At 42.3% G+C, this 25,739-nt stretch overlaps 1 protein-coding gene across 1 annotated transcript in view; it reads left to right on the forward strand.

The window, feature by feature from the left end:
• B4GALNT3 (beta-1,4-N-acetyl-galactosaminyltransferase 3) overlaps nt 1–25,739 on the forward strand; it is a 97,737-nt gene that overhangs the window by 29,129 nt on the left and 42,869 nt on the right. The window lies entirely within an intron of this gene.

Raw genomic sequence — 25,739 nt, forward strand, 5'->3', positions numbered from 1 at the left:
CAAATTTGGTGACAGCTAGGATATTTGGAAGAGAAGGCACAAAGGAGGTACAATGCAAGATTAAATCATCTGCATAACGATGTTATGGACAGTACAATCATAGGAAAAATAGATCCCAAAGGTCTCTTTTATGAATTCTTCGTACTTAATCCACAACTTACAATCTGTTGCTTAGTAATCATTCGAAGTTTTAATGTCCATAATGCACGGCACTCGGCAACCAGACTGTATTTACAACGATTTGCAGGGCCCCATGACCAGATTTTATTCTTCCCTTATTTTCTTCCCTTTATCCCTTTTCTTTCCCCCTTTTTCCATTGTCTTCATTTCTATTTGGGTTTTATATTAAGAAAAAAAATTAATAAAACTATTTCATACATGATCACATTTTATGATGTTGTCACCAAAAACCAGCTTTTACTTCCGGTTTTCGGCAGAAACACCCCATTGCACTAATTGATTTGCTTAACAAACCAATCATAACTAATATGCCACCAAAAAAGTCTTAAAATCACACAAGCGACCCATTTTATGACCATTGCAATTTACAGCTGTAATGGACAGGTTCCATTATGGTTGTAAGTTGAGGACTACTACCTGTATTCAAAACATGCTTTAATATTTGACATGGGGTAAAATGTAGACAGGAAAAAAGTAAATACAACCAAGAGGAAGAAATACAAATTTAGTTGTTGTGGGGGGGATTTCAGATTATATATTATGGTCATTATTATTTGGACTTTTATGGAAAAAGGCAAATTTTGAACCTTGGAGACCAGATAAAAATGGTATCCTCGTCAGTTTATTTACATAATTTCTCTTCAAAACACATCTGATCTTTTTGTAATTTGGCATAATGGATATTGACTCTGATGCACCTACAGAGGTTTATATGAAGCATTCGTCCACATTATGTTTATGGAATCTTGACTTTTCTTACATTTGACTTTTTGCTGGTGCTTGTTTAGCTTGCTTCTAATGTAGCATGATTTATTTGCATAAAGAGCCAGGCTCAGGATAAAAAAAAATATATGAAAACAATAATTATGCAGCTGTATATACTAAAGGGTAATAATTTTATGTGTTTTCTTTGGTCTTGCTTTTTTTGTGCGTGTGTTTATGGCTTCTCTATCCAGTCTAGCAAATGGACCGATCTAGATGGGTTAGTTTTCAAATTCAAGTATCATTGCAAATGAGCCAAGACAGAAAGTCCACAAATGAGCAGTTTGTTGAATGCTCAGTAAAATATCCACTAAGTGATCATAACAAGGGTGTGCTGAAAGTAAAGTTCAATTAAGCATCACTTTTTGGTCATGAAAGGTCTATTATTAGTACTTATTTCTGTGTGTGTGTGTGTGTGTGTGTGTGTGTGTGTTTGGGTGTAACCTGTAATTGAAAGAAAGAAAAGGCAAACCTATATGTGGAATGGGTGGTCTACATGGTCCTCCAGATGTTTCCAAACCAGCATGGTCCTCCAGATGTTTCCCAACTATAGCTCCTACAATTGAAATACTGCACTACACACTTGGAAGACTGCATCCAGTTTTGGTCCCCACAATGTAAAAAAGACATTGAGACTCTAGAAAGAGTGCAGAGAAGAGCAACAAAGATGATTAAGGGGACTGGAGGCTAAAACATACAAAGAACGGTTGCTGGAATTGGGTATGTCTAGTTTAATGAAAAGAAGGACTAGGGGAGACATGATAGCAGTGTTCCAATATCTCAGGGGCTGCCACAAAGAAGAGGGAGTCAAGCTATTCTCTAAAACACCTGAGGGCAGGACAAGAAGCATGCGCAGAAGCATCCCGCTGGGTAGGTGGAGCTTCCCGTCACCACCGCTACCAGTTTGCCAGATCCGGGGCAAACCGGTACCAACCCACCACTGGTTGAAAGTCTGTAGAGATTCTCAGTCATCCAGGTCATGGTTGTCCCAAAGGTGCTTTTTCAGAAGGCAACTGGGACTTTCTTGTTTTTTCTTTTGAAGACGTTTCAAAAGAAGTAGGGTAGGGAGAGATCTTGGAGGTCTTCTAGTCCAGGGTAGGAATCCTTAGCCCATACCAACCCAACTTTTGTTTAAAAACCTCCAATGGTGGAGCATCTACAATTCCAGAAGACAGCTCCATTGCTTAATTCCTTCAACTGTATTGCTTAATAGCACTCAAGTGCAGGAAATCCCTTATTTAAAATTTGGATCTCCTTCTGTAAAGCTTTCACCTGTTGGCTCTTGTCCTACTTTTGGCAATTTTGGAGAATAAATGTGTACTGTCATATCTGAAGCAGCCCTATAATTATTGGGAGACTGCTACCATGTGTCCTCCTTAGCCTTCTTTTCTTTAGGCTAAGCATACCAAGTTGCTTTAACCATTCTTTGTAGGATTTAGGCTCCAAGCTTTTCATCATGTCTATATGTCGTACTGGCTTTAAAACATTATAATAAATGAAGCAGTAATGACATATAAAGACACATTGTGTGTTCCCTGGCCAGATTAAGAAGACACAACAGATTCTGCAAGCTTTCAAAGTGGTTTTTAAAACAAAAAGTATTTCAAAAATGTGTGCTAGCATGAAGCATGATAGACATCCCTCCTTCTGGAGCCCTGATACTTTTTCTCAATTATTGTTATTCAAAAAGCAATGACAAAATGTTAAAATATTCCCGCAATGACAGGACATTTTGAAAAATGTGAAAGGACTTTTGAAATTTAAAATTACATAGTACACACCCATAAATAGGTTAGCTTTTTTTGGTCTTATTTCATGTGGAACAAAGCATTACAGATTTTTTCCCCCCTTAAAACAGACAGTTGATGTAAAATGTGAATAGACATATTACCCTCTGAGTTTCCCTGCCCTGTAATTGATTCCACGCTAAATGGAAAGAGAATTCTGTGGCTGATTTTTATTTTAAACCTGGATAGTTTTGATAGTTAACAGAAGGACTCATACTTATACCAAACTGGAGGAAGAAACGCTGTTATCACGACAAGTATTTCCATAACCTGTGTCTACTCAGTAAAGCCAAGAAATATTACAACTAGAATCCCTGTAGCATTTATGGAATCCATACCTGACATTGCAAAAGTTCAAATCCCACGAGATGAGCAAAAAGATACCCTGAAAAAAAAAATGCTACATCTAATAATCATCTAGATTTTGAAGCTCAGATTTGATAGGTCTTACCGCTAAGAAATCATGGAGCAGTTATTTTCATGCTGATATTGATGCATGGAAGGAGCCATTAAAACTCCAAGCAACAAGCATTACCATTCTATCAATCCCAGATGTGTAGGTAGCAACACCACCCCTGTTGCAAGGCATGGAGTTATATCAGGAATCAGAAACCACCTGGGCACCTCTGGCATTTCTAAATGACAGCTGTTCCTCCCATTTGTGGTGAAGGGAAAAAAAAAACATTTCAACAAGACTTATCTTAGATCTCTCTAGTCATTTGTGGAATGAGTGTTGACAGGCTATACTTGTTATTTTGGCAACGGCTGCAGTAAGAATTACAAAGGAACAGGATAGTGAAGTCAATAGCAATAGCGCTTAGACTTCTATACCGCTTCACAGTGCTTTTACAGCCCTCTCTAAGCAGTTTACAGAGTCAGAATATTGCCCCCAACAATCTGGGTCCTCATTTTACTGACCTCAGAAGGATGGAAGGCTGAGTCAACCTGGAGCCAGTGAGGATTGAACCCTTGGCAATCTTTATGAAGACCAACCAACTGCTGATCAGGGTGAAAAACATTTGGAGAGAAGCTGGAGAATGAGTAGTTCTGGCAAAACTATCTTTTATTTGACACTGTTGATCAAACCAATACTGAAGGAATCGTGGCCAGCTCAATAAAGCTGCTCTGAACTTTCTTTCTTTCTTTCTTTCTTTTTTTTTTCATTTTATTAAATTTGTATACCGCCCTACTCCCGAAGGACTCAGGGCGGTGAACAGGCACAAATAAAACACATAAATACAAAAGTTAAAATATGATTAAAACCCAATTAAATAATTTTTGCCCGAGACAATTTAAAACTCCCAATAATTTAAAATGAATTAAAATTTGAGTTTAAAAATTTAAAAGAAGGGGAAAAAATTAGGCCAGGCCAGCCTGCTGGAATAGGAATGTCTTCAAAGCACGGCGGAAAGTGCGCAGATCCGGGATCCTCCGTATCTCCGGGGGGAGCTCGTTCCAGATAGTAGGTGCCCCCACAGAGAAGGCCCTCCCCCTAGGGGCCGCCAGTCGACATTGTTTGGCTGACGGCACCTGGAGGAGCCCCTCTCTATGGGAGTGTACCGGCCGGTGGGAGGCTGTTTGTGGTAGTAGGCGGTCCTGTAAGTAGCCAGGTCCTAAGCCATGGAGCGCTCTAAAGGTGGTAACCAAAACCTTGAAGCGCACCCGGAAGACCACCGGGAGCCAGTGCAGCTCGCGCAGGAGAGGCGTCACACGGGGGCGCCATGTTGCTCCCATAACCACCCGCGCGGCCGCACTCTGCGCCAGTTGGAGCCTCCGGGTGCTCCTCAAGGGGAGCCCCATGTAGAAAGCATTACAATAGTCCAAGCGGGAGGTAACGAGGGCATGAGTGACTGTGTGTAGGGAGTTCCACATACTGTAATTGTTGCTTGAAAAGCTGGCCTTTATAAAAATTTCCAAGAACTTCAATTAGAGAAATAAGTTAAGATTTACAGACTGCAGGTATCTAATATGTTGACAATGTCTATGGAGATTCTCAATCATCCAAGTCATGGTTGTCACCAAAGCTGTTTTCCCAAAAAGCAGCTGGAAATTCTTGGGGTTTTTTTTCACTTTGAAAATGTTTCACTTCTCATCCAAGAAGCTGAACTCTTGTTTTCAAAAGAAAAAACCCCAAGAAAGTCCAGTTGCCTTTTGGAAAAAGCACCTTTGGGACAATACATATACTATTCTTATATTGACATTATGAAATAGAGTTGGAAAGTACGATACTTTAGAAGTCACCTTGTCCAAGGCCTTGCTTGGTACACTAGAGCCTCTCTGACAAATGACTATTCTACCTCTGCTTCAAGAACTTCAGCAAAGGAGAACTCACAACTTCCTGTAATGGTTTTGTTCTACTGGCTAACAGCTTATATGGTCACAGAATTTCCTCCTTGATATCTAGCCTGAACTTACTGCCAACATCCGAGATGTTTTGGACTTGCCACAGCAAGGAGGGGGAAGGGGGTCGTATGGAGTGCACTACTTCAGGGGTCTCCAACCTTGGCAACTTTTACGACTTGTGGACTTCAACTTCCAGAATTCCTCAGCCAGCATGCGCTGGCTGCAGGGCCGGATTTAGATTGAAAGAGGCCCTAGGCTATTCCACTTATGAGGCCCTTTCACCAGTGGTGGGAGTCAATTTTTTAACAACAGGTTCTGTGGGCGTGGCTTAGTTGGAGGTGTGGCTTGGCAATCATGTGACTGGGTGGGCGTGGCTAGCTGGTCATGTGACTGTGTAGGCATGGGTAGCTCGTCATGTGACCGGGTAGGCGTGGCTATGTGCATAGACTTTTTTCAGAGGGCTGAAAAAAGTCATTTCTGACTGGGCCTCGCACTTTTGACCGGTCCTCACACTTATGACCATCCTCACATTTATGCCCGTGCAGCTTTCTTAACAACCATGTCACTCATTTCACAACTGCTTTTCTTCACCATGGTGACAAGATAGGGCAAAAACGTAAAATGTGAGGACAGTCGTAAGTTTGAGGACTGGTCAAAAGTGCGAGGACCAGTCAAAAATAACCTTTTCAGCCCTCTGAGTAGTCCATATGCACAAAAGGACTACCCAGAGGGCTGAAAAAAGTCATTTCTGACTGGGCCTCGCACTTTTGACCGGTCCTCACACTTTTGACCGGTCCTCACACTTATGCCCGTGCAGCTTTCTTAACAACCATGTCACTCATTTCACAACTGCTTCTCTTCACCATGGTGACAAGATAGGGCAAAAACGTAAAATGTGAGGACAGTCGTAAGTTCGAGGACTGGTCAAAAGTGCGAGGACCAGTCAAAAATAACTTTTTCAGCCCTCTGAGTAGTCCATGTGCACAAAAGGACTACCCAGAGGGCTGAAAAAAGTCATTTCTGACTGGGCCTCGCACTTTTGACCGGTCCTCACACTTTTGACCGGTCCTCACACTTATGCCCGTGCAGCTTTCTTAACAATCATGTCACTCATTTCACAACTGCTTCTCTTCACCATGGTGACAAGATAGGACAAAAATGTAAAATGTGAGGACAGTCGTAAGTTCGAGGACTGATCAAAAGTGCGAGGACCAGTCAGAAGTAAGTTTTTCAGCCCTCTGAGTAGTCCATATGCATAAAAGGATACAGCAATAGAGAGGAATGAAGGAAGGGAAGGGAAATTAGAGTAGGAGAGAGAGGGAGGAAGAGAGGAGGGGAAGGAGAAAGGAAGAGGAAGTAGGGAGGAGAAGAAGAGGGGGAGGAAGAGAAAGTAAGAAGGAAAGAAAAGAGAGTGGTGATAGGTTTGAGGAGAAAGATTGCTGTACAATAAAAAAGATGAAAGGGAAGAAAGCCAACCCCAAACAAATATAAAGATATTAAGATAAAGAATGAATTGTTAAACTTTAAAGAATAAAAGAGAACAAATATGAATAAATAACAATAATTAGAAACACACATACAAACATACAATGTATTTTCTTTGAACAGAGTATTTGGCCGGTTCACAAATTTAAACAGTGTTTAGTCATTTCAATTAAATTTACAATTTCTATATTTCCTTTTTGCCATATTTATTCCTCATCTATTTTTGTAAAAAACCAATATTACCCTCATCCTCATCTCTAATCTTAATCAAATTCAATTTTTCCCTTCTATTCTATATTATACCCCTTCCCATTGTCATCTATTTTTATATCCATCCTCACATTGGTTAATTATGTAATATTACAGTTGTTTAATATGAATTCAACATTTTAATATAAATCAATTAGTTATATAACTACCTTTTTTGTATATTAATCAATATGAACATGAATATTCCAATTATTTCCATGCATTCCAATTTCTTACAAATCCATTAATTATATTTACCAATAATAATAAACCAAATAATTTCCCCCATACATTCCTCCAAACCACAACTTAACCATTTCTGCTTTCAACACAATATACAATTAATAGTATCTCAATTATTACAATTCCCTAGTTAAATAGAGCTTTTTTTCTTTTGTGTTTTAAAATCTCCTCTTTTTCCCTAAATTTCCTGTTGTTTGCACCTACCTTTTTTGGTGAGGAAAAAGAAATCTGCCTGTCTAATTTTCCAACGTGCAAAGCCAACAGCCTGCTTTACTTTCTCTTTCGTTTTTCAGTATAGCTAGGGGGGAAAAAATCAGCACTCTTTGCAAGCAAGGAGCAGATCCATGAGCAAAACAGCTGAGAGCAAATCAGCTGGGGGTCGGGAGCCGATCTAAGCAAGGGCTAATTAGCCTCTGCTGAAGCTCCGTGGGCCAATAAAATTACAAAAAAAACCACAGAACCCTTTGTTAAATTGCTGGCTCCCCCCCCCTCGCCCACCACTATTTATTGGCAATAAATAGTGATGCGGAGGGACGAGGCAAGCCAGCAATTTAACAAAGGGTTCGGCTGCAGCACTGGCTCTAGGGCGGCCCTTTGAAGCCCCGTGGCAAAAATTTAAACAGTTTTTTTTCCTCTAGCCATCGGAGGCAGCAATAGATTGGGAGTGGGCGGGGTAAACGAACGGCCTGTAATCCAACAGAGCAGAGAGAGTGAGGGTGAGTGAAGGCGTGGAAGCTGCTTTCTCCATCCTGCTCTCTTGTGTCCGGAGTCCACGTGGATCTGAGGCAGCGGAACTCAAGCTAGGGAAGGGGTGGGCAATTGTGGCTCTTTTACAACCTGTGGACTTCAACTCCCAGAATTCCTGAGACAGCCAAGCTGTCTCAGGAGTCCACAGGTTGTAAAAGAGCCACAATTGCCTACCCCTGGCTACGGTAGGCTGGCGCCGCGCGGGTGGGAGGCGAGGGGCAGGCGAGCCAGCAATTTAACAAAGGGTTCGGCTGAACCCCCTAGAACCCCCAGAATCCCACCACTGTGTAGGCCCCTCTTGATCTTGAGGCCCTAGGCTGAAGCCTAGTTAGCCTATAGGAAAATCCGGCCCTGGCTGCCTGAGGAATTCTGGGAGCTGAAGTCCACAAGTCGTAAAGTTGCCAAGGTTGGAGACCCCTGCACTACTTGGTGTCAGGTGCTGGGTGTTGCAAGGGGCACACAGAAGGAGGGTGCGTCAGACTTGGAGAGGCCCCGGAAGAGTGAGGCAGCAGCGGCTGGAGAGTCTTTGCTGGAGCAGGCCTGGAGCCAGCCATCGGGGCCAGGGCTTGCTGAGCCCTCATAATCAGCTGGCTGGCGGAAGCCGGTAATGCTGCCTAGATTCCCATTTCACTGTGTTCCGAGTAGAGAGGCGAGTAAAGGAGAAATTTTCTACCAATGATGTGACCTCGTTTCTTACTGGCTAGGTTCAGAACAGTGACACCAGTGGTGGGTTGCCCCTGGTTTGGACTGGTTCGCAAGACTGGTTTACTACTGGCGGGACCTCCCGCCAGTAGTAAAACCGGCGGGAGGTCCCGCTAACAGCCCCGGATGTCATCACCCGGATGTCATCATCGGCGATCTGCGCATGCACAGAAGCAAGGCACGCACATGAACAAAGCAAGCGAGCGCCCGCGATCCCATTGCGAACCGGTAGTAAAGATAAGTAGAACCCACCCCTGAGTGACACTTACTTTTAACCACCCTCCCCTTAAGGCTTCCTCATCTGTATGACAACTCTTCACATTTTTTAAGACTGCTACCCTTTCAGTCTTCATGTAGGTTAAATACATCCAGATTCTTTAACAGTTCCTCATAAGGTTTGGTTTCCCAACACCGTTCCATATTGGTAGATTTTCTGTGAACGTGTTTCAAATTTTAGTTCTTTTTGAATTATAGTGCCTAGAACTGGAGGCCATATTCCAACCAGAGTCTGAACAGGGCAGAGTCAAGTGGAACAATTGCTACCTATAATCATGCTACTGGCTCATACTTACCTTGTAATTGAGGAAAAATACCCAGAATCTTTTTACATGCAGTAATACTGAGCTAGGGCTCCCAGTTCCTATATCTGTGCTTTTCACCTTGCAGACTTTTTCAGTTTATTTGCATCATCTGCATTGTCTCAGTTTACTGCTCAAACCTCTAAATCCTTTTGATTTGCATCCCTCCCAACTCTGTCATCTGCAAATTTCAGAACCGTCTCCTAAATCATCCAAGAGTATAGGGTGTAGGATAGAGCCCTGTGGCACTATGCTTCTTCCTTCCCTCCAAAGTGAAGTAGAGCCCTTAATAAGCACTCTTTGGTGCTGCATTCAGAAAACCACGATTCCATTTAAAATTAGCATCATCTACCTCATATTTTAGTCTTTTATGAAGGAGAAGTCATGACATATTCAAAAAGCTTTGCTGAAGTTCAGGTACACTATTTCAATGGTATTATTCCAGGGGTGGGCTGCTGGGGTTCGCAGGGGTTCGGAAGAACCTCAAGCCAAGATCCTGTGCAGTTCGGAGAACCCCCAAATCCCACTCCGGGCTGGCTCCGCCCTGCCCTGCCCTGCCCTACCCACCCTACCCCGCCCCTCCCAGGAGTCCCCACACAGCTCATTTTGGATGAAGGTAAGTGGAGGGTGCGCGTGGAGGCTCGGGGAGGATGAAAAACGGCCCTACCGGAAGTTTGGGAAGGCCAGAAACGGGGCTGTGTCCAGCCTCTAGAGGGCCTCCGGAGCCTGGGGAGGCCATTTTCACCCTCCCAGAGGCTCGAGAAAAGCCTCCGGAGCCTGAGGAAGGGAAAAACACCCCCTCCTCCCGCCATGGTGCAGGAGGCTGACAAGGCCACGCCCACCATTGCCATGCCCACCCAGCAACCGGGCAGAGAATCCCTTGCTAAAAATTTTGAAGCCCACCCCTGTATTATTCTGATCTACTAATCTAGGGAGGAGGAGGAGGAGGCATCTGGCATGATGTGTTTGTGCAAAGCCATGCTGATTCCTGTTAATTGCAGCATGCCTATCTATGTGCTTGCTCATAAATATGCTATTTAATAATCTACAAGGACCCTACCCAGTGAAGATATCAAATAGACAGGTCTATAATTTCCCAGGTGCTGCTTCTTTTTGAAGACAGAGGTGACGTTTTCTCTCCTCCAGTCTTCTGGGAAATCAGCAGTATGCAAAGATTTCCAAGACCAATTCTGTTGTCATATCCATTAGTTTCTTCAGTAGACTAGATGTAATATTTCTGCTTATGGATGTCGGATTTATTTAAATTAGCAAAATTCTTCTTCTTTCAGCGGCCTAGCAATGGCCAGTTAGTATTTTGTTTCCATTCTGAGAGAAGATAGGAGCAAAATAGGAGTTAAGCAATTTACCCTGTGTTCCTTCCATCAGAACCACTCCGTCTTTAGCTAATTGTTGCTGCTGTTTCTAACATACTAAATACTTCTGTTTGCTTGTTTTTAATATCACTTGCAAGTCTCAATTTATGGGCCTTTCTCTCTCTGACAATTTCCACGGTTTCTGGATTCTAGCTTTAGTCTTCTGTTGTGCCTGTTGAGCACCTAACTATTGTGGCATTCTTTCCTTTCTATCTTTTTCCCCTCTCTCTTCCTTCCTTTTCAAATCATAATCCCAGTAGCTCAGAGAAAGATTTTTTCCCCCATTTTTCTCCTTTTTTCTTTCTAGGTAGAACATGAGGAAAGTATAGAGCAGTGATGGCTAACCTTTTTGCTGTCGCATGCCAGGAGGGGGGGGCGGGGGAGGTTTGTGCACGTGTGTGCCCACACCCATAATTCTATGCATCCCGCCCTGTGCATGTGCGTGCAACATCCCCCCCACCCGGCTCCTGGCACACGATGGCCTGGTAGGCCTGTTTTTCTTTCTCACCTGGCTCCAGATCCTTTCTATGCAACTGGGGAGGGCAAAAACAGCCTTCCCCATCCCCTCGGAGGCCCTCTGGAGGCCTGAAATGGCCCATTTTCCAACTCCCAGTTGGACAGGAAGTGATGTTTTTTGCTACCCCCAGCCTCCAAAAAGAAAATCGGGCCTTCCCCACCCACCCCAGGCCCTCTGGAGGGAGGAAACAGCCTGTTTCCCTACTTCTGATGGGCCCAGAAGGCCCGAAAATCAGCTGGCCGGTGCACCCATGCGCGCCAGAGCTGAGCTGGCGTGTCCACTGATATGGCTACGCGTGCCACCTGTGGCAAGCGTGCCATAGGTTTGCATCACTGGTATAGAGCGACACAACCTTTATTTTAAACACTTAAAAAATGAATTAAATTTAACTTTTATTACATAATTTTAAATGAATTGTTAAAAGTTTCTTTTACAATTACGGTTTAGAGAGCCAGTTTGATGTAGTGATTAAAGGCATCAGGCTAGAAAGTAGGAGACTGTGAGTTCTAGTTCTGCTTTAGCCACGAAGCCGGGTGAGTGACCTTAGACCAGTCACTTTCTCTCAGCCCTTGGAAGGAAGCAATGGCAAGCCACTATCAAGTGCCAGGAAAATCAGGAGATCCAGACAGTTCGAATGGGTATAAATATTCATTGTAAGCTTGAGATCTCTACAAGAATCTGAACTACTAACGGCCAAGGGAAATTAGCGGGAGCTAAGAGTAGAAGAAATTCAAGGTGGGTGGACTTAGATCTCTTATGGGCATGAAGGGACTCATGACTGATGACGCATTTGACGCCTCCCTCAGGCTCAGTCTGGTCATCTCCCTGCAGCCACTTCTGAAAACCTTGCCGAGGAAACTGCAGGGACTAGTGCAGTTAGTCTTCAGCAATCAACACTGACTTAAAGGCACACACAAAAAGAAGATGACTGTTTAGGACAGTGATGGCGAACCTTTTCTGCACTGAGTGCCCAAACCAGAACACGCTCCAGCGTCCGCAAAGACCAGAAGAGAAGCTGGCGACGGCGTGCATGCCCACAGAGAGGGCTATGCATATGCCACCTCTGGCACGCGTGCCGTAGGTTTACCACCATGGGTTTAGGATAATTACTTTTAGATAGTTTAATTTTATTTAGTTGTCATGGTGCAATGATTTCTGATGACTTCTATTTTACTAGTGTCTGTACTCTGCCTTACCTGGCAAGAAATATATCTTTCTAAATAGACATTTTACAGTTGGGTGATTTCCTTGGCTTGGATTCTAATCTTCTGTTTGACCTGTTTCCCTGCTGACACTTCCGAAATCCCTCTCTTCTCCCTTCTCCCGCCTTTTGGAAATTAAATAGGAAGAGGTGTCTTATGTCACCATTCTTGGAGTATGGCAATTCTAATATCCTCTCATCACATTTTCCCTCCCACTCCTCCTAAACTTAGCATCACCATTCACAGCCAGAGGATATATTTAAGCATTGAAAGGAGCTTTTGACCCACTAACAACATTTAATATCAGTCAAGTCATTTATAGGGTTGCTCAAATTTTATTTATTTATTTAACAAACCTATTTGGCCACCCATCCCATATATAGGGCTCTGGGAAGCTATCAGTTAAAAGAAAAAAATAATAATTTAAAAACAACAAAAATGGGATAGCAGCCAAGAAACTCAGTTTAACACAACCAAGACCAAGGCACAAGCTCATCCATTAGTATCAGGGCCCCAGACCTGATGGCAAAGCCATGTTTTCAATGTCCTGTGAAATATTTGTCACTATAAAAATTCACTTAAAAATATAAGTTATGAAGTTTGTCTCAACAGGGCTTCTGCAAACCAAATTTGATTTCTCCAGGATATATTCAATAACAAATGAAAACTCTTGCCGGATTCATGCCCTTCTTTGAAATGTAGTGTTATTGGAACTTGTCTGTAACCATGCTAATACTTTGGGAACCATTAATGTAAAGGAAAAGTGTGTATAGTCAAGGCTATGGTTTTCCCAGTTGCAATGTATGGTTGTGAAACTTGGACCATAAGGAAGGCTGAGCGTTAAAGAATGGAGGCCTTTGAACTATGGTTCTGGAGAAGACTCCTGTGAGTCCCTTGGACTGCAAGGCAATCAAACTGGTCAGTCCTAGAGGAGATCAACCCTGACTGCTCTTTAGAAGGCCAGATCCTGAAGATGAAACTGAAATACTTTGGCCACTTAATGAGAAGGAAGGACTCACTGGAGAAGAGCCTAATGCTGGGAACGATTGCAGGCAAAAGAAGAAGGGGAGGGCAGAGAATGAGGTGTCTGGATGGAGTCACTGAAGCAGTCAGCGTGAGCTTAAATGGACTCTGGGGGATGGTAGAGGACAGGAAGGCCTGGAGGAAAGTTGTCCATGGGGTCATGATGGGTCGGACACGACTTTGCGACTAACAACAACAAATGTAAGGAATTACTGTGGACATTTTATGCCATTCCTTCTGAACAGAAGATCAGAGGGTCCTTTGTCTGGATATCGATTTACAACCTGAGATATACCATTGAATGTTGATTTTGTAATATTCTGGCAAAAAACATTGGAAGCCTCTGTCTACATAGAACTCTTTAAAATGGGATCTTGGCATAGAACATAATTCAGGCTTCAAGTGCGTTTTGACAATATGATGACATGTAGTGTAACTTTGGGCCTCGTTTTTTACGTAACTCATATAACGAAGAGACAGAAGTATTAAAATGGGAATCAGTCCTTCAATAATGACTCCCTAAACCCCAAAAAACATCTGACCCAGGGGTGAAATGCTCCCAATTCGGACCAGATCGCCTGATCCGGTAGTGATGGAGGTGGGTGGTTCGGAGAACCGGTAGCAAAAATCCCTGCCTTCCCCCGCCCCATGCCCAGCTGAGCCGCATAATCATCAGAGGCTTTTTTTTTACTTTTAAAAGCATTTTTTCTACAACCTCTTCCACTGAAAAAAATGCTTTTAAAAGTAAAAAAAAAGCCTCTGATGATCGCGCGGCTCAGCTGGGATCGTCAAAGGCTTTTAAAAGAAAAAAAAACCTTTTTTTCTTTTAAATGCCTCTGATGATCCAAGCTGAGTTGCCTGATCGTCAGAGGCATTTAAAAGAAAAAAAAAAGGCTCTGCCGAACAGGCAACTCAGCTGGGATCGTCAGAGCCTTTTGAAAGCATTTTTTTACAACCTCTTTGCCGAAGAGGTTGTAGAAAAAATGGTTTTAAAAAAATGGCCACGCCTACCCAGTCACATTACCCCACCCCCACCAAGCCCACAGTACCAGTAGTAACAAATTTTAGATTTCACCACCGATCTGACCTGGGTTTTAGGTAACAGCCATCTTCTTTAATTGCCTCTCCCCTGTCCGCAATGAGAGCAGTATTGTCTTCCTTTTCTACCTTATTTTCTGCCTAAGTGGTATGTAAATCCTTCTGTTCTTACAAACTGAACACTATTTCCAAATGAGTTTCATCGTCTGCAGTACAGTTACTGAACATACCAACGTAATCAATACAAGAACGGGAGGGGGGGAACCTCACACCTGGCAGGAAATCACTGATGACTCTCTGAAGGACAGCTGATAAATTGCAGAGTCCTAAAAGTAAACCTTCAGATTCATAAAAGCCCAGTTGGTGTGACGGATGTTGATTTTTCCACTAAATCTGACTCATCTCCATCTAGTAAAAAAAAATTCTATGACTTACACAAAACCTGTTAAAGTCATCCAGTTTGTACTCTGGTAAAATTCTTGGACCAACAGAGGGGTCTCATTACTTCTAATCTGTCCTCAGCCATTTACAGTACCTTACCATGTCCAACACCCAATCATTTATTTTGTATGGCTAAAGTCTCACTGAGCCCAGTTTTTATTCGTAATCTTGGATTTTCCTGACTGACTCCTAAACATCTTTTTAAACTTTTGCATTATGGCCGATAGTCTTATTCTGTCCTCTTCCTCTGTAAAATCTTTATCCAATTGGCTCTGATCAGTAGCATCCTCCTCTTATATCAGATCCGGTAAATTTGGGACGTTGAACATTGAACTTAATGTTGTAGACCATTTTGGATGGAATTGCCATTACTACAATTCTAGCATAATACGATTTGAACATGTTTTGTATTGTTTTAATATAGTTTTGTATTGTTTTAGATTTTATTTCTTTAGATTGGTCTCCAACCTTTGTTGCCTAATGTAAGCCTCCCTCCCCAGCATTTTACTTGTTTTAAAGATTAAATTAAGAAGATCGTCACTTCATCCTCTATCTGAATTTCTGAAGTCTGACCTTCTTGTTGTTTCAAATCATCTGTGAATCTCGTGATCTGGTTTGGTTTTGTTCCACCAAAACATTACATTGAGTCAGTGGTGGGTTTCAAAAAATTTTACTACCGGTTCTGTGGGTGTGACTTGGTGGGCATGGCATGGCTTGGTGGGCGTGGCAGGGGAAGGATAGTGTAAAATCTCCATTCCCTCCCCAATCCAGGGGAAGGTTACTGCAAAATCCCCATTTCCTCCTGGTCAGCTGGGACTCGGGAGGCAGAGAATAGATGGGGGCGAGGCCAGTCAGAGTTTTTACTACCGGTTCTCCAAACTACTCAAAATTTCCACTACCGGTTCTCCACAACTGATCAGAACCTGCTGAAACCCACCTCTGCATTAAGTGTCCCATTCACACTGTTACAAGAGTGTAGTTAATGAGAAGCAAATTCTGTGTGCTAGGTCTAAAATTATTGCAAAGCTCCACCATTAACCAAGACTTGGCTGAAGATTGAAGGGCTATAAAATGTAGGATAAGAAATGCCCCTAAAAGTTCTACTCATTCTCATTTTACAGGTAAATGAAACTGGACAAGTTAAATCAGACATATTATATCTGACTATATTTCCTCAATAAGGAACATGGTGGCTCAGTGGCTAAGAAGCTGAGCTTGTCAATTGAAAGGTTGGCAGTTCAGCGGTTCGAATCCCTAGTGCCGCATAACATGGTGAGCTCCTGTTACTTGGCCCAGCTTCTGCCAACCTAGCAGTTTGAAAGCATGTAAAAAATGCAAGTAGAAAAATAGGGACCACCTTTGGTGGGAAGGTAACAGCATTCCGTGCGCCTTTGGCATTTAGTCATGCTGGCCACATGACCACGGAGATATGTTCAGACAGCGCTGACTCTTCGACTTTGAAACAGAGATGAGTACCACCCCCTAGAGTCGTGAACGACTAGCACATATGTGCCAGGCGGATCTTTACCTATACTTCCTCAATTCCTGCTTTCATTAAGTGGCTTCTTTGCTGGGGTGTTTGTTTTTTAGACCCAAGGGTGCCATGCATATTGCTTTATTTAATTGGTTTAATAAGCAAAAGACCTAGGTAAGACGAAGGGGGAAGGAACAAGGGAGCAGCTGCTGAAGTCTCTGTGGAATCAGTTCCACTATTTCTATGGAAACTCCTGTGGTTAACTTGGCATCTAAGACATTTGGAAAGAGACTGAAAGGCCTTGGTAGATCAGAGTATCCAGACAGGTAATGCTGTGGTTAATGGTCTTTTATGTGGCATGGGGAGAGACATAAATATCATAGCTGTTCTGCCAATCATGATGAAGTCTATAATACTTCTTATGGATATAGACCTGCTTAATCCTTTCTGGATTAAGTTTCCAGTGGGTGTATATCAGAGCTGGGTTTTAGCAGGTTCTGACCAGTTCTAGAGAACCGGTAGCGGAAATTTTGAGTAGTTCGGAGAACCGGTAGTAAAAATTCTGACTGGCCCCGCCCCCATCTATTCTCTGCCTCCCAAATCCCAGCTGATCAGGAGGAAATGGGGATTTTGCAGTAACCTGCCCCTGGATTGGGGAGGGAATGGAGATTTTACAGTATCCTTCCCCTGAAGTGGGGTGGGAATTGAGATTTTACAGTATCCTTCCCCTGCCACGCCCACCAAGCCAAGCCACGCCCACCAAGCCACACCCACAGAACTGGTAGTAAAAATTTTTGAAACCCATCACTGGTGTATATACGTAATGGTTTAAAGTACCAACCAGAAATCACTTAGAATACAGTAAGAACATCATGCTCACTGCTCAGAAATGTCTTTTTATAAAAATGAAAAATGTGATGCTAATAATAATTGTTAAACTGATTCTGCCTTTCTGGACTATAACTTGCTTCTGAATGACCTATCGGTCTAAGCAGGAGTTTAGTAATGGAATTTAAGGTTTATATTTTGCATGCGCTTGCTTGAGAAACCATTTGGAAGAAGTGCTTTAGACTTGAGGGTGAGCGTAGCACATTTCTTCTATTCATTAAAGTAACCCATGCAAGCCTGAAAAAAACATGTCCTTGCGTTAAGGGTTCATCCATGAAACTTAATGCAACTCCTAAAACAGGGGTACTCTTTCTTCTGACTTTTACGGAAGCTAGAAAATGTCAAGTTATAGAGAGGTAAGTTTATAAGTTTATGAGATGTTATAAGTTTATGAGTTATAGAAAGGAATTCCAAACCACTTTTTTCAAATAATTTCAAAAGATTGGAAACCTTGTGTTTGTGTGTAGCTGGAGATAGAGGCATGTGTACATGTGTATCCGTAAGATATTTACAATCTTCTGTAGATTTAGATTGGCTTCTGCCAATTGGGTCCTCCCCAGAGGAGTTGAAGTAAAGGTTCCCCATGCACATATGTGCTAATCGTTCCTGACTCTAGGGGGCAGTGCTCATCTCCTTTTCAAAGCCAAAGAGCCAGCACTGTCTGAAGACGTCTCTGTGGTCATGTGGCCGGCATGACTAAACACCAAAGGCGCACGGAACGCTGTTACCTTCCCACCAAAGGTGGTCCCTATTTTTCTACTTGCATTTTTTACGTGCTTTCGAACTGCTAGGTTGGCTGAAGCTGGGACAGGTAACGGGAGCTCACTCCATTACACGGCACTAGGGATTCGAACCGCTGAACTGCCGACCTTTCGATCGACAAGCTCACTGAGCACCTCCCCAAATTGGGAATTGGGGTCCAACACATCTGGAAGATGTTGTTGGGGATGTTGGGGAAGCTTGCATTAGCTTGCATTAGCTCATCCTGTTCAACTGATAGTGAGCTAAGAGATGCTGATTTATTTAAGCATGAAGCCATGCTGATCTGCAATGGCGAGCTAACATATTGCGATTGCTCGTCAACTGATAGTATATATGGATCTTGATTATCTGAATCATCAGAGCAATCCCTGGTGGCCTATTCTGAGCCAATAACTTGATTAAGTCTTGGCTTGTATACCAGCCTATTACTTTCTAGGTGCTAACAGTGTCGGAAGATTGTTTTTCAGCCCTTTCGGTTAACCATCTGCCAGGGTGGCATGAAAATGCCCTGGTTCCACTTGGATGGTTTGCCAGACTCTTTACAAAGGCAGATCGCTTACTTGCTTGAAAAGAGGAGATGACAGAGCCATAAGAGGTCTGGCCATCATTTATTAATTGCACCGTGTTGCGTTTCCTTTTGCCTCTGAAGTCCTTCAGAGAATGTAGAGAAAAGAAGAGAGGCGACGATGATGTAAAAACTGGAGCCGGAGCCCATCGAGAAATTTGAGAGATTTCCACCAGGAATCCAAAACATAAGTGGGAAAAGAGGAGTCGTATATTTTCATAGGCACATGGTACAAAATGGCAAGACAGAGGAAGTGTCAGATCAACTCTCTTAAAAATATTTAAGAATTTAAATTCTATGTCCAGGTCTTTCGAAGCAATTTATTTGCGATTTACCAAACAAATCAAATGCATCAGAAGATCACGATAGACTTTTGTGACGATAGCTAGGCAGGAAGACCGCAAAGGATGGGAGATGTTGGTCAAGTCATTTTCTATGCTTGTGTTTCTCAACCTTGGCACCTTTATGGTGTGAGTGTTGGAAGAAATATCCATCTGGTTCAGTTCCAAGCCGGGAGAAAGACACTGGAGAGAAAATGGAGGCTGGAGACTGATTGGAAAGAGGGTTTAAGAATGGAAGAGAACCAACAAGCACATGGTTTTCTGGTGCATCTGACCACATGAAATTAAGAGTGAGGGGCTTTTACACCTTCTCTTGGGCTTTGAACTTGAGTTTCCTGTTCCTGTGCAAGAACATGTATTCTATTGGCTGTTGTAAGACTCCCATAGGGCCATGTGCAAATCCTAGAAGTTTGTCTGAGATAAGTTTGGTTGAAGCTTGGGCCAAGGCAATGTCCTTGGGAGATTTTGCATTGCAGTGAGCTCTGCTGCTAGATAATCCTATCTGGAGGGTCATGTCTTAATCCCATCACCCTAGTGCTGAATGTTTTTTGTCTTGTAGATAGGATGGCCCAGTCTTTCTTAATGGGCACCAAATATCTGCTGGGGGAAGGGAGCTGGTTTCTGTCTTTAAAAACATGTTTCTCCTTTAGGGAAATCTAATATTCTGCCTTTTTAAATATTTCTCAAAATATTTCATTCTTCTAGGAGGGGTGACTTTTTTCATGGGGAATTCGACTCCCAGAATTCCACAGCCAATATGCTTTGACCTTTATGAATTGTGTGAGAATTCAAATAGAAAATAACATAGAATCTATTTTAGGAAGTCATTAATAATTGATTAATAATTGATAACCTGTAGGTAGTACTATATGCCATTAAAATTATATACTGTTACATTTCTATATTGCTTTGGTATAATATGCAAATTGGTAGATGCAAATAATATGCAAATTAATATTTTTAATAGAATCCAACTAGCCTTTTTTGGTCAATAGCTTCTGAAGAAATTGGGAAAATCATCCAACCATCTTTTCTCAATAAATCTTCCCTTCTATGTATTTATTAACTTGCATTTCCTAAAATGTGCAAATTAATGCATCATAGATTCAGTTTCTGTTGCTAGTTGCTAGGTTGTTGTTGATCAGCAATACTTAAAACTGTGGGCAACAGTTTTGGCTGAAAAATTAACACATTTATTCACATCCAATGACTATTTTACTACTACTTTAATTGCATTTTCTGAGAGCCCAAATATGATTGTTATCCTAAATAAGCTCAAAACCAAAAGTTACATTTGTCTGTTAATAGACTGTTATCTCTTTTAGATTTTGCAAATAGCTATTAAGAGTTACAGTTTTATAAGGATTATAATGAGATTTATAAGGTTTACCAATGAAGTAATTGGTAAAACTATTTTTCCCCAGTTAGTAAGAGATCAATAGTTTCTTGTCATTCCCATTTAATTTTAGGGAGGCAGTTCTGGAATAACTATTCCCAACTGGCATGCTTTGTTTCTTGACAATTCTAAAGGTGATATGCAGTACATCAACACAAGTCAATATAAATGCTATATCACATTCAGTATTTTTCATACATAAATAAATACATACATACATACCAGTGGCAGGTTTCAAAATTTTTTACTACCGGTTCTGTGGGTGTGGCTTGGTAGGCATGGCAGGGGAAGGATACTGTAAAATCTCCATTCCCACCCTCCTCTAGGGGAAGGATACTGTAAAATCTCCATTCCTCCCCAATCCAGGGGAAAGTTACTGCAAAATCCCCATTTCCTCCCGATCAGCTGGGACTTGGGAGGCAGAGAATAGATGGGGGCAGGGCCAATCAGAATTTTTACTACTGGTTCTCCAAACTACTCAAAATTTCCGCTATCAGTTCTCCAGAACTGGTCAGAACCTGCTGAAACCCACCTCTGATACATACATACATACATACATACATACATACATACATACATACATACATACACAAGTTAAAGAAAGGATATGTTTGTGGTATTCTTTCCCACTACAGGGATTGTGACTTGTTTATTCAGAGTTTCAGTGCCTTATTGCCTGTTCCTTGCTGACAGGATTTCAAAGGATTCCTGCTGTTGTAGTGTTTCCATTTCCTAAACAAAGTTTAGTCAAATGTATATATATTCTGGTTTTACTACACTCACCTTCCCCTGGCGGAATGCCTGTGCCCTTGCCCGTGTGTGTGTGTGTGTGTGTGTGTGTGTGTGTGTGTGTGTGTGTGTGTGTTTGTGTATAGTGCACGCTTTAGAGTCAATGTTAACTCCTGGTGCCTGCCTGGACATTTCAGAAGTTATCTTCCTAGGGCTGAAAAAGAGTGACCGGCCCAAGGTCACCCAGCTGGCTTTGTGCCCAAAATAGGACTTGAACTCACAGTCCCTTGGCTTCTACTCTGATGTCTTAACCTCTACACCACGGGTGTCAAACTCAATTTCATGGAGGGCCACATCAGGGTTGTGTTTGACCTTGGGGTGCCGGGGGGGGGGGCATGGCCAGCTCGACATCACTCATGTTGGGGGTGCCGGAGGAGGCCTGAGCACTCTGCCAGCGAAAACAGGCTCCCGAGCTCCATTTTCAGCTACAACAGCCTCCTGCAACCCTCTGCCAGTGAAAACGGAGTTTGGGAGGGCAGGGCGGCCTTCTTGAGCTCTGTTTTCACTGGCAGAGGTACCGCAGGCCGGACCTTCACTGTTTCCAGGGTGGCCCCGTGGGTCAGATCTAAGCTTCCTGGGGGCCGGATCCGGCTCGCAGGCCTTCAGTTTGACACCCCTGCTCTACACCAATTCTGGCCCTGCTGGCTAAGAATTAGGATAGTTCTACTAATCTTCAAAAATTCAAAGGTACCCATAGAATCAGAAGGCTGTAAGGGACGTTGGAGGTCTTTTAGTCCAACCCACCACGCAAGGCAGGGGACCTTATACCATCCCAGACAAACGGTTGTGCAATCTTGCCCATGCCCCTTTTTGGGCCTAGTAGGCTTCCATGCATTTACCTGGGAGCCAAAACGGGGGGCATGGGGACTCCTGGAAGTGGCGGAGTGGGAAGGGGTGGAGCCAGCCAGCAATTTAACAACTGGTTAAACAGCTGAACTGGCCCAAACCGGCCCGAACCAGCTGAATCCCACCACTGTTCTCACACCTATATCTGTCATGCATCTATTTGTAAGGTCCCAAAATACACTTGAGTCACCAGAATGCCAAAGAGAGAGACTCAAGACGAGGCTTGCAAAAAAACAGATTTTATTTATGGCCAAAAACAAAATACTGGGTGGAACTATATCCAGAACATACAGATACAATGCATGCGAGGAGATAGCCACACCTTGGGGAAGGTATGGCGTCCTTTTATACCCTCAGAGACGTCAGCTTAGTACCCAACTCTGGCCTCCCAATCCAGGCCCGTGCATTCCTTGTTGCCCTGCAAGGGGGAATAGAAACTTCCCAATTAGTCATCTTGAGCATTTCTTTGTTTACTAAATTGGCCACTTAGGCCCCCTGGCCCTGGAAAGTAGGAGTCTATCCAGATCAACATAAATTAAGACTGAGATAGTACCATGCTCTTAGATGGCACAAGAAAGAAACAGGGAGAAGATTAATATGGGTTCAGGTCAAATGGCAGGGACATATGTCTGACAAATACCAGATACATTACAGGCCTAATAACAGAATATGTTTGTTACAGGAGATACAAATATAAAGGCATAATATATGTGATACAAATACAAAGGCATATGTGTATTACAAGAACCTAATGGTTACAGAATCTAGTATACCAGTATATCATATCCTAGCATTATTTATTATATCCTTATTATTGTTTCCCTTCATATTAATAATACCTAAAACATATTTAAACTGTCTTGTCATATTTGTTCTGCAAGATTTAGGGCAAAGATTTATTTCTACAGATGACATCTATAGAAATACAGTATATTAGCACCAGAGTTAATTATAGGTAGGCTATGGTTAAATGCCTACTTTTATCCCCATAATAAAGGAGATGTTAAAATGTTGAGACCCTCTTTTATTTTTTTTTGTTTCTTGAAATATCCCCTTTTTAGACTCTTTTTTTTTTCTTGTACATATATTGTCTCAGGATTAGGTTTGAAGTTTTGAATGTATTCTTTTGTAAAATATTCTTTGGGCAAAATTGTGTTGGCTACCCAGATGAGAACTAGGTTGAATTCCAAATATAATTTCCGTAACTGTTATTTTGCTTTTAAGCTCTTTAATTTTCTTGATACTGTAACTTGCACATACCCATTGTGAGATCATTCTAAGTAACATGGTTACTCAGAATCCAGCATGTAATTTTGTTTTACTGCCATGAACACTTGCGGGTATTGACTTTTGAACCAAAGTTAATTATCGTGCGAGAGTTTTTGAACTTTCTTGGTCCATCTGGAGAGAACTCTGACTCTGCTGCAGACACACATCAGGTCGCTGTTCTTGCTGGAAAGGACTGTGTATGTTATTGCTTTTATTGCATTTAGGAGAAGAGAAAGGATATAATTCAGAAAGAAAAAAATATATATATTCTGAATACAGAAAGTCCAAAGTTCTATCCTTGGTAGGTTGACAACACTCCCATCTCAATTGCTGATCAGAGAACATTTAGAATAACAGGTGCTTTGGAGAATATCTTGACTCTCTCTTCTTTGTGGCAGCCCCTGAGATATTGGAAGACTGCTATCATGTCTCCCCTAGTCCTTCTTTTCATTAAACTAGACATACCCAGTTCCTGCAACTGTTCTTCATATGTTTTAGCCTCCAGTCCCCTAATCATCTTTGTTGCTCTTCTCTGCACCCTTTCTAGAATCTCCACATCTTTTTTACATCATGGCGACCAAAACTGAATGCAGTATTCCAAGTGTGGCCTTACCAAGGCATTTATAAAGTGGTATTAGCACTTCACATGATCTTGATTCTATCCCTCTGTTTATGCAGCCTACAACTGTGTTGGCTTTTTTGGCAGCTGCTGCACATTGCTGACTCATATTTAAATGGTTATCTACTAGGACTCCAAGATCCCTCTCACAGTTACTACTATTGAGCAAGGTACCACATATACTGTACCTGTGCATTTTGTTTTTCTTGCCTAAATGTAGAACCTTACTTCTTGCACCATTGAATTTCATTTTGTTAGACAGCATCCAATGTTCAAGTCTGTCAAGTTCCTTCTGTATCTTAAGCCTATCTTCCAGAGTGTTGGCTATTCCTGCCAGCTTGGTGTCATCTGCAAATTTGATGAGTTCCCCATCCATCCCTATAGATTATAATGAAAATTTTGTTTTCGCTTCTGCTGGAAATTCAATTCTGCTGGAAGGTATCAGAGATGCTGCTGCATAGTACAGGTAGTCCTCAACTTACAACAGTACATTTAGTGACCGTTCAAAGTTATAACGGCCCTAAAAAAAATGACTTGTGACCATTTTTCACACTTACAACCATTGCAGCATCCCCATGGTCACATGATCAAAATTCAGATGCTTGGCAAGTGGTTCATATTTATGACAGTTGTGATCCTGTCCTGGGGTCATGTGATCAGCTTTTGCTACCTTCAGACAAGCAAAGTCAATGGGGAATCCAGATTCACTTACTAATTTAACAAATGCAGAGATTCACTTAACAACTGTGGCAAGGAAAGTTGTAAAAAGGGGCAAACTCACTTAACAAATGTTTCATTTAGCAACACAAATTTGGGGTTCCAATTGTGATCCTAACTCTGTATCAATTCTGGGCTGTATAGATATATTGATGGTCTGAGACAGGATGGATTTTTTTCCAAGAACAGTGCATTTGATTTTCACCCAGTTTGGGATATTGATTGTTACAATGATGAATGAGAATAATCATGAATAAAGAGGCGATGCTGAATAGAAGAATGACTTTAAACCAGTGGTGAAATCTAAAATTTGTTACTACCGGTTCTGTGGGCATGGCTTGGTGGGGAGGTAATGTGACTGGGTGGGCGTGGCCAATTTTTTAAAAAACTTTTAAAACCATTTTTTCTACAAAAAATTTTGTAAAAAATGCTTTCAAAAGGCTCTGACGATCCCAGCTGAGTTGCCTGATCAGCAGAGGCTTTTTTTCTTTTAAATGCCTCTGCCGATCAGGCAACTCAGCTTGAATTGTCAGAGGCTTTTGAAAGAAAAAAAGCCTATGACGATCAGGCAACTCAGCTTGGATCGTCAGGCATCATCTTGGATCCTTAGCTTGGATCATCAGCTTGGATCGTCAAACTCAGCTTGACGATCAGACAACTCAGCTTGGATCATCAGAGGCATTTAAAAGAAAAAAAGCCTCTGATGATCGCGCAGCTCAGCTGGGCATTGGGGGAGGGCAGGGATTTTTGCTACCAGTTCTCCGAACCACCCGCCTCCATCGTTACCGGATCGGGCGATCTGGTCCGAACTGGGAGCATTTCACCCCTGCTTTAAACTACAGGAAAGTTGATTCAAGACAGATATTAGAGGGAATTTTTCTGGTGGCAAGAATTGCCAACCAGTAGAACCAGTTGTCAAATGAGATGACATACTCCTTTACTGGAATCTTCAAACAGAGGCTTTAGCAGATTTTGGCCTTGAGCAAGAGGTTGCACTAAAGACTTATGGGGCCACTTTCAACTATGATTCTACAACAATATGTAGACTGAATAATATATCAGCCATTAGATATTATCCATAGAGGGAGTGATGGATCAATGGTTAAAAATGCTAGGCTTGTTAGCTGAAAAGCTGATAGCTTGTGTTCGAGACCCAAGCACTGCACGATGGGGTGAGCTCCTGTTCCTGCCTTAGCTCCTGCCCACCTAGTAGTTCGAAAGCATACAAATGCAAGTAGATAAATAGGTACCACTTCAGTGAGAAGGTAATAGCATTCCTTGAGCCTCTGTGTTTAGTCATGCGTACCACATGACCACAATGTTAAATAATACAGGTCTTGCCAGTTCTCAAGTCTGAACACTACAATCTCATGGATGACCTCATATGAAAAAAACGCTTCATT

The sequence above is a fragment of the Pituophis catenifer genome, unplaced genomic scaffold (assembly GCF_029215685.1).
Source record: "Pituophis catenifer annectens isolate HBS135680 unplaced genomic scaffold, rPitCat1.0.hap2 SCAF_7, whole genome shotgun sequence".
NCBI lineage: Eukaryota > Metazoa > Chordata > Lepidosauria > Squamata > Colubridae > Pituophis > Pituophis catenifer.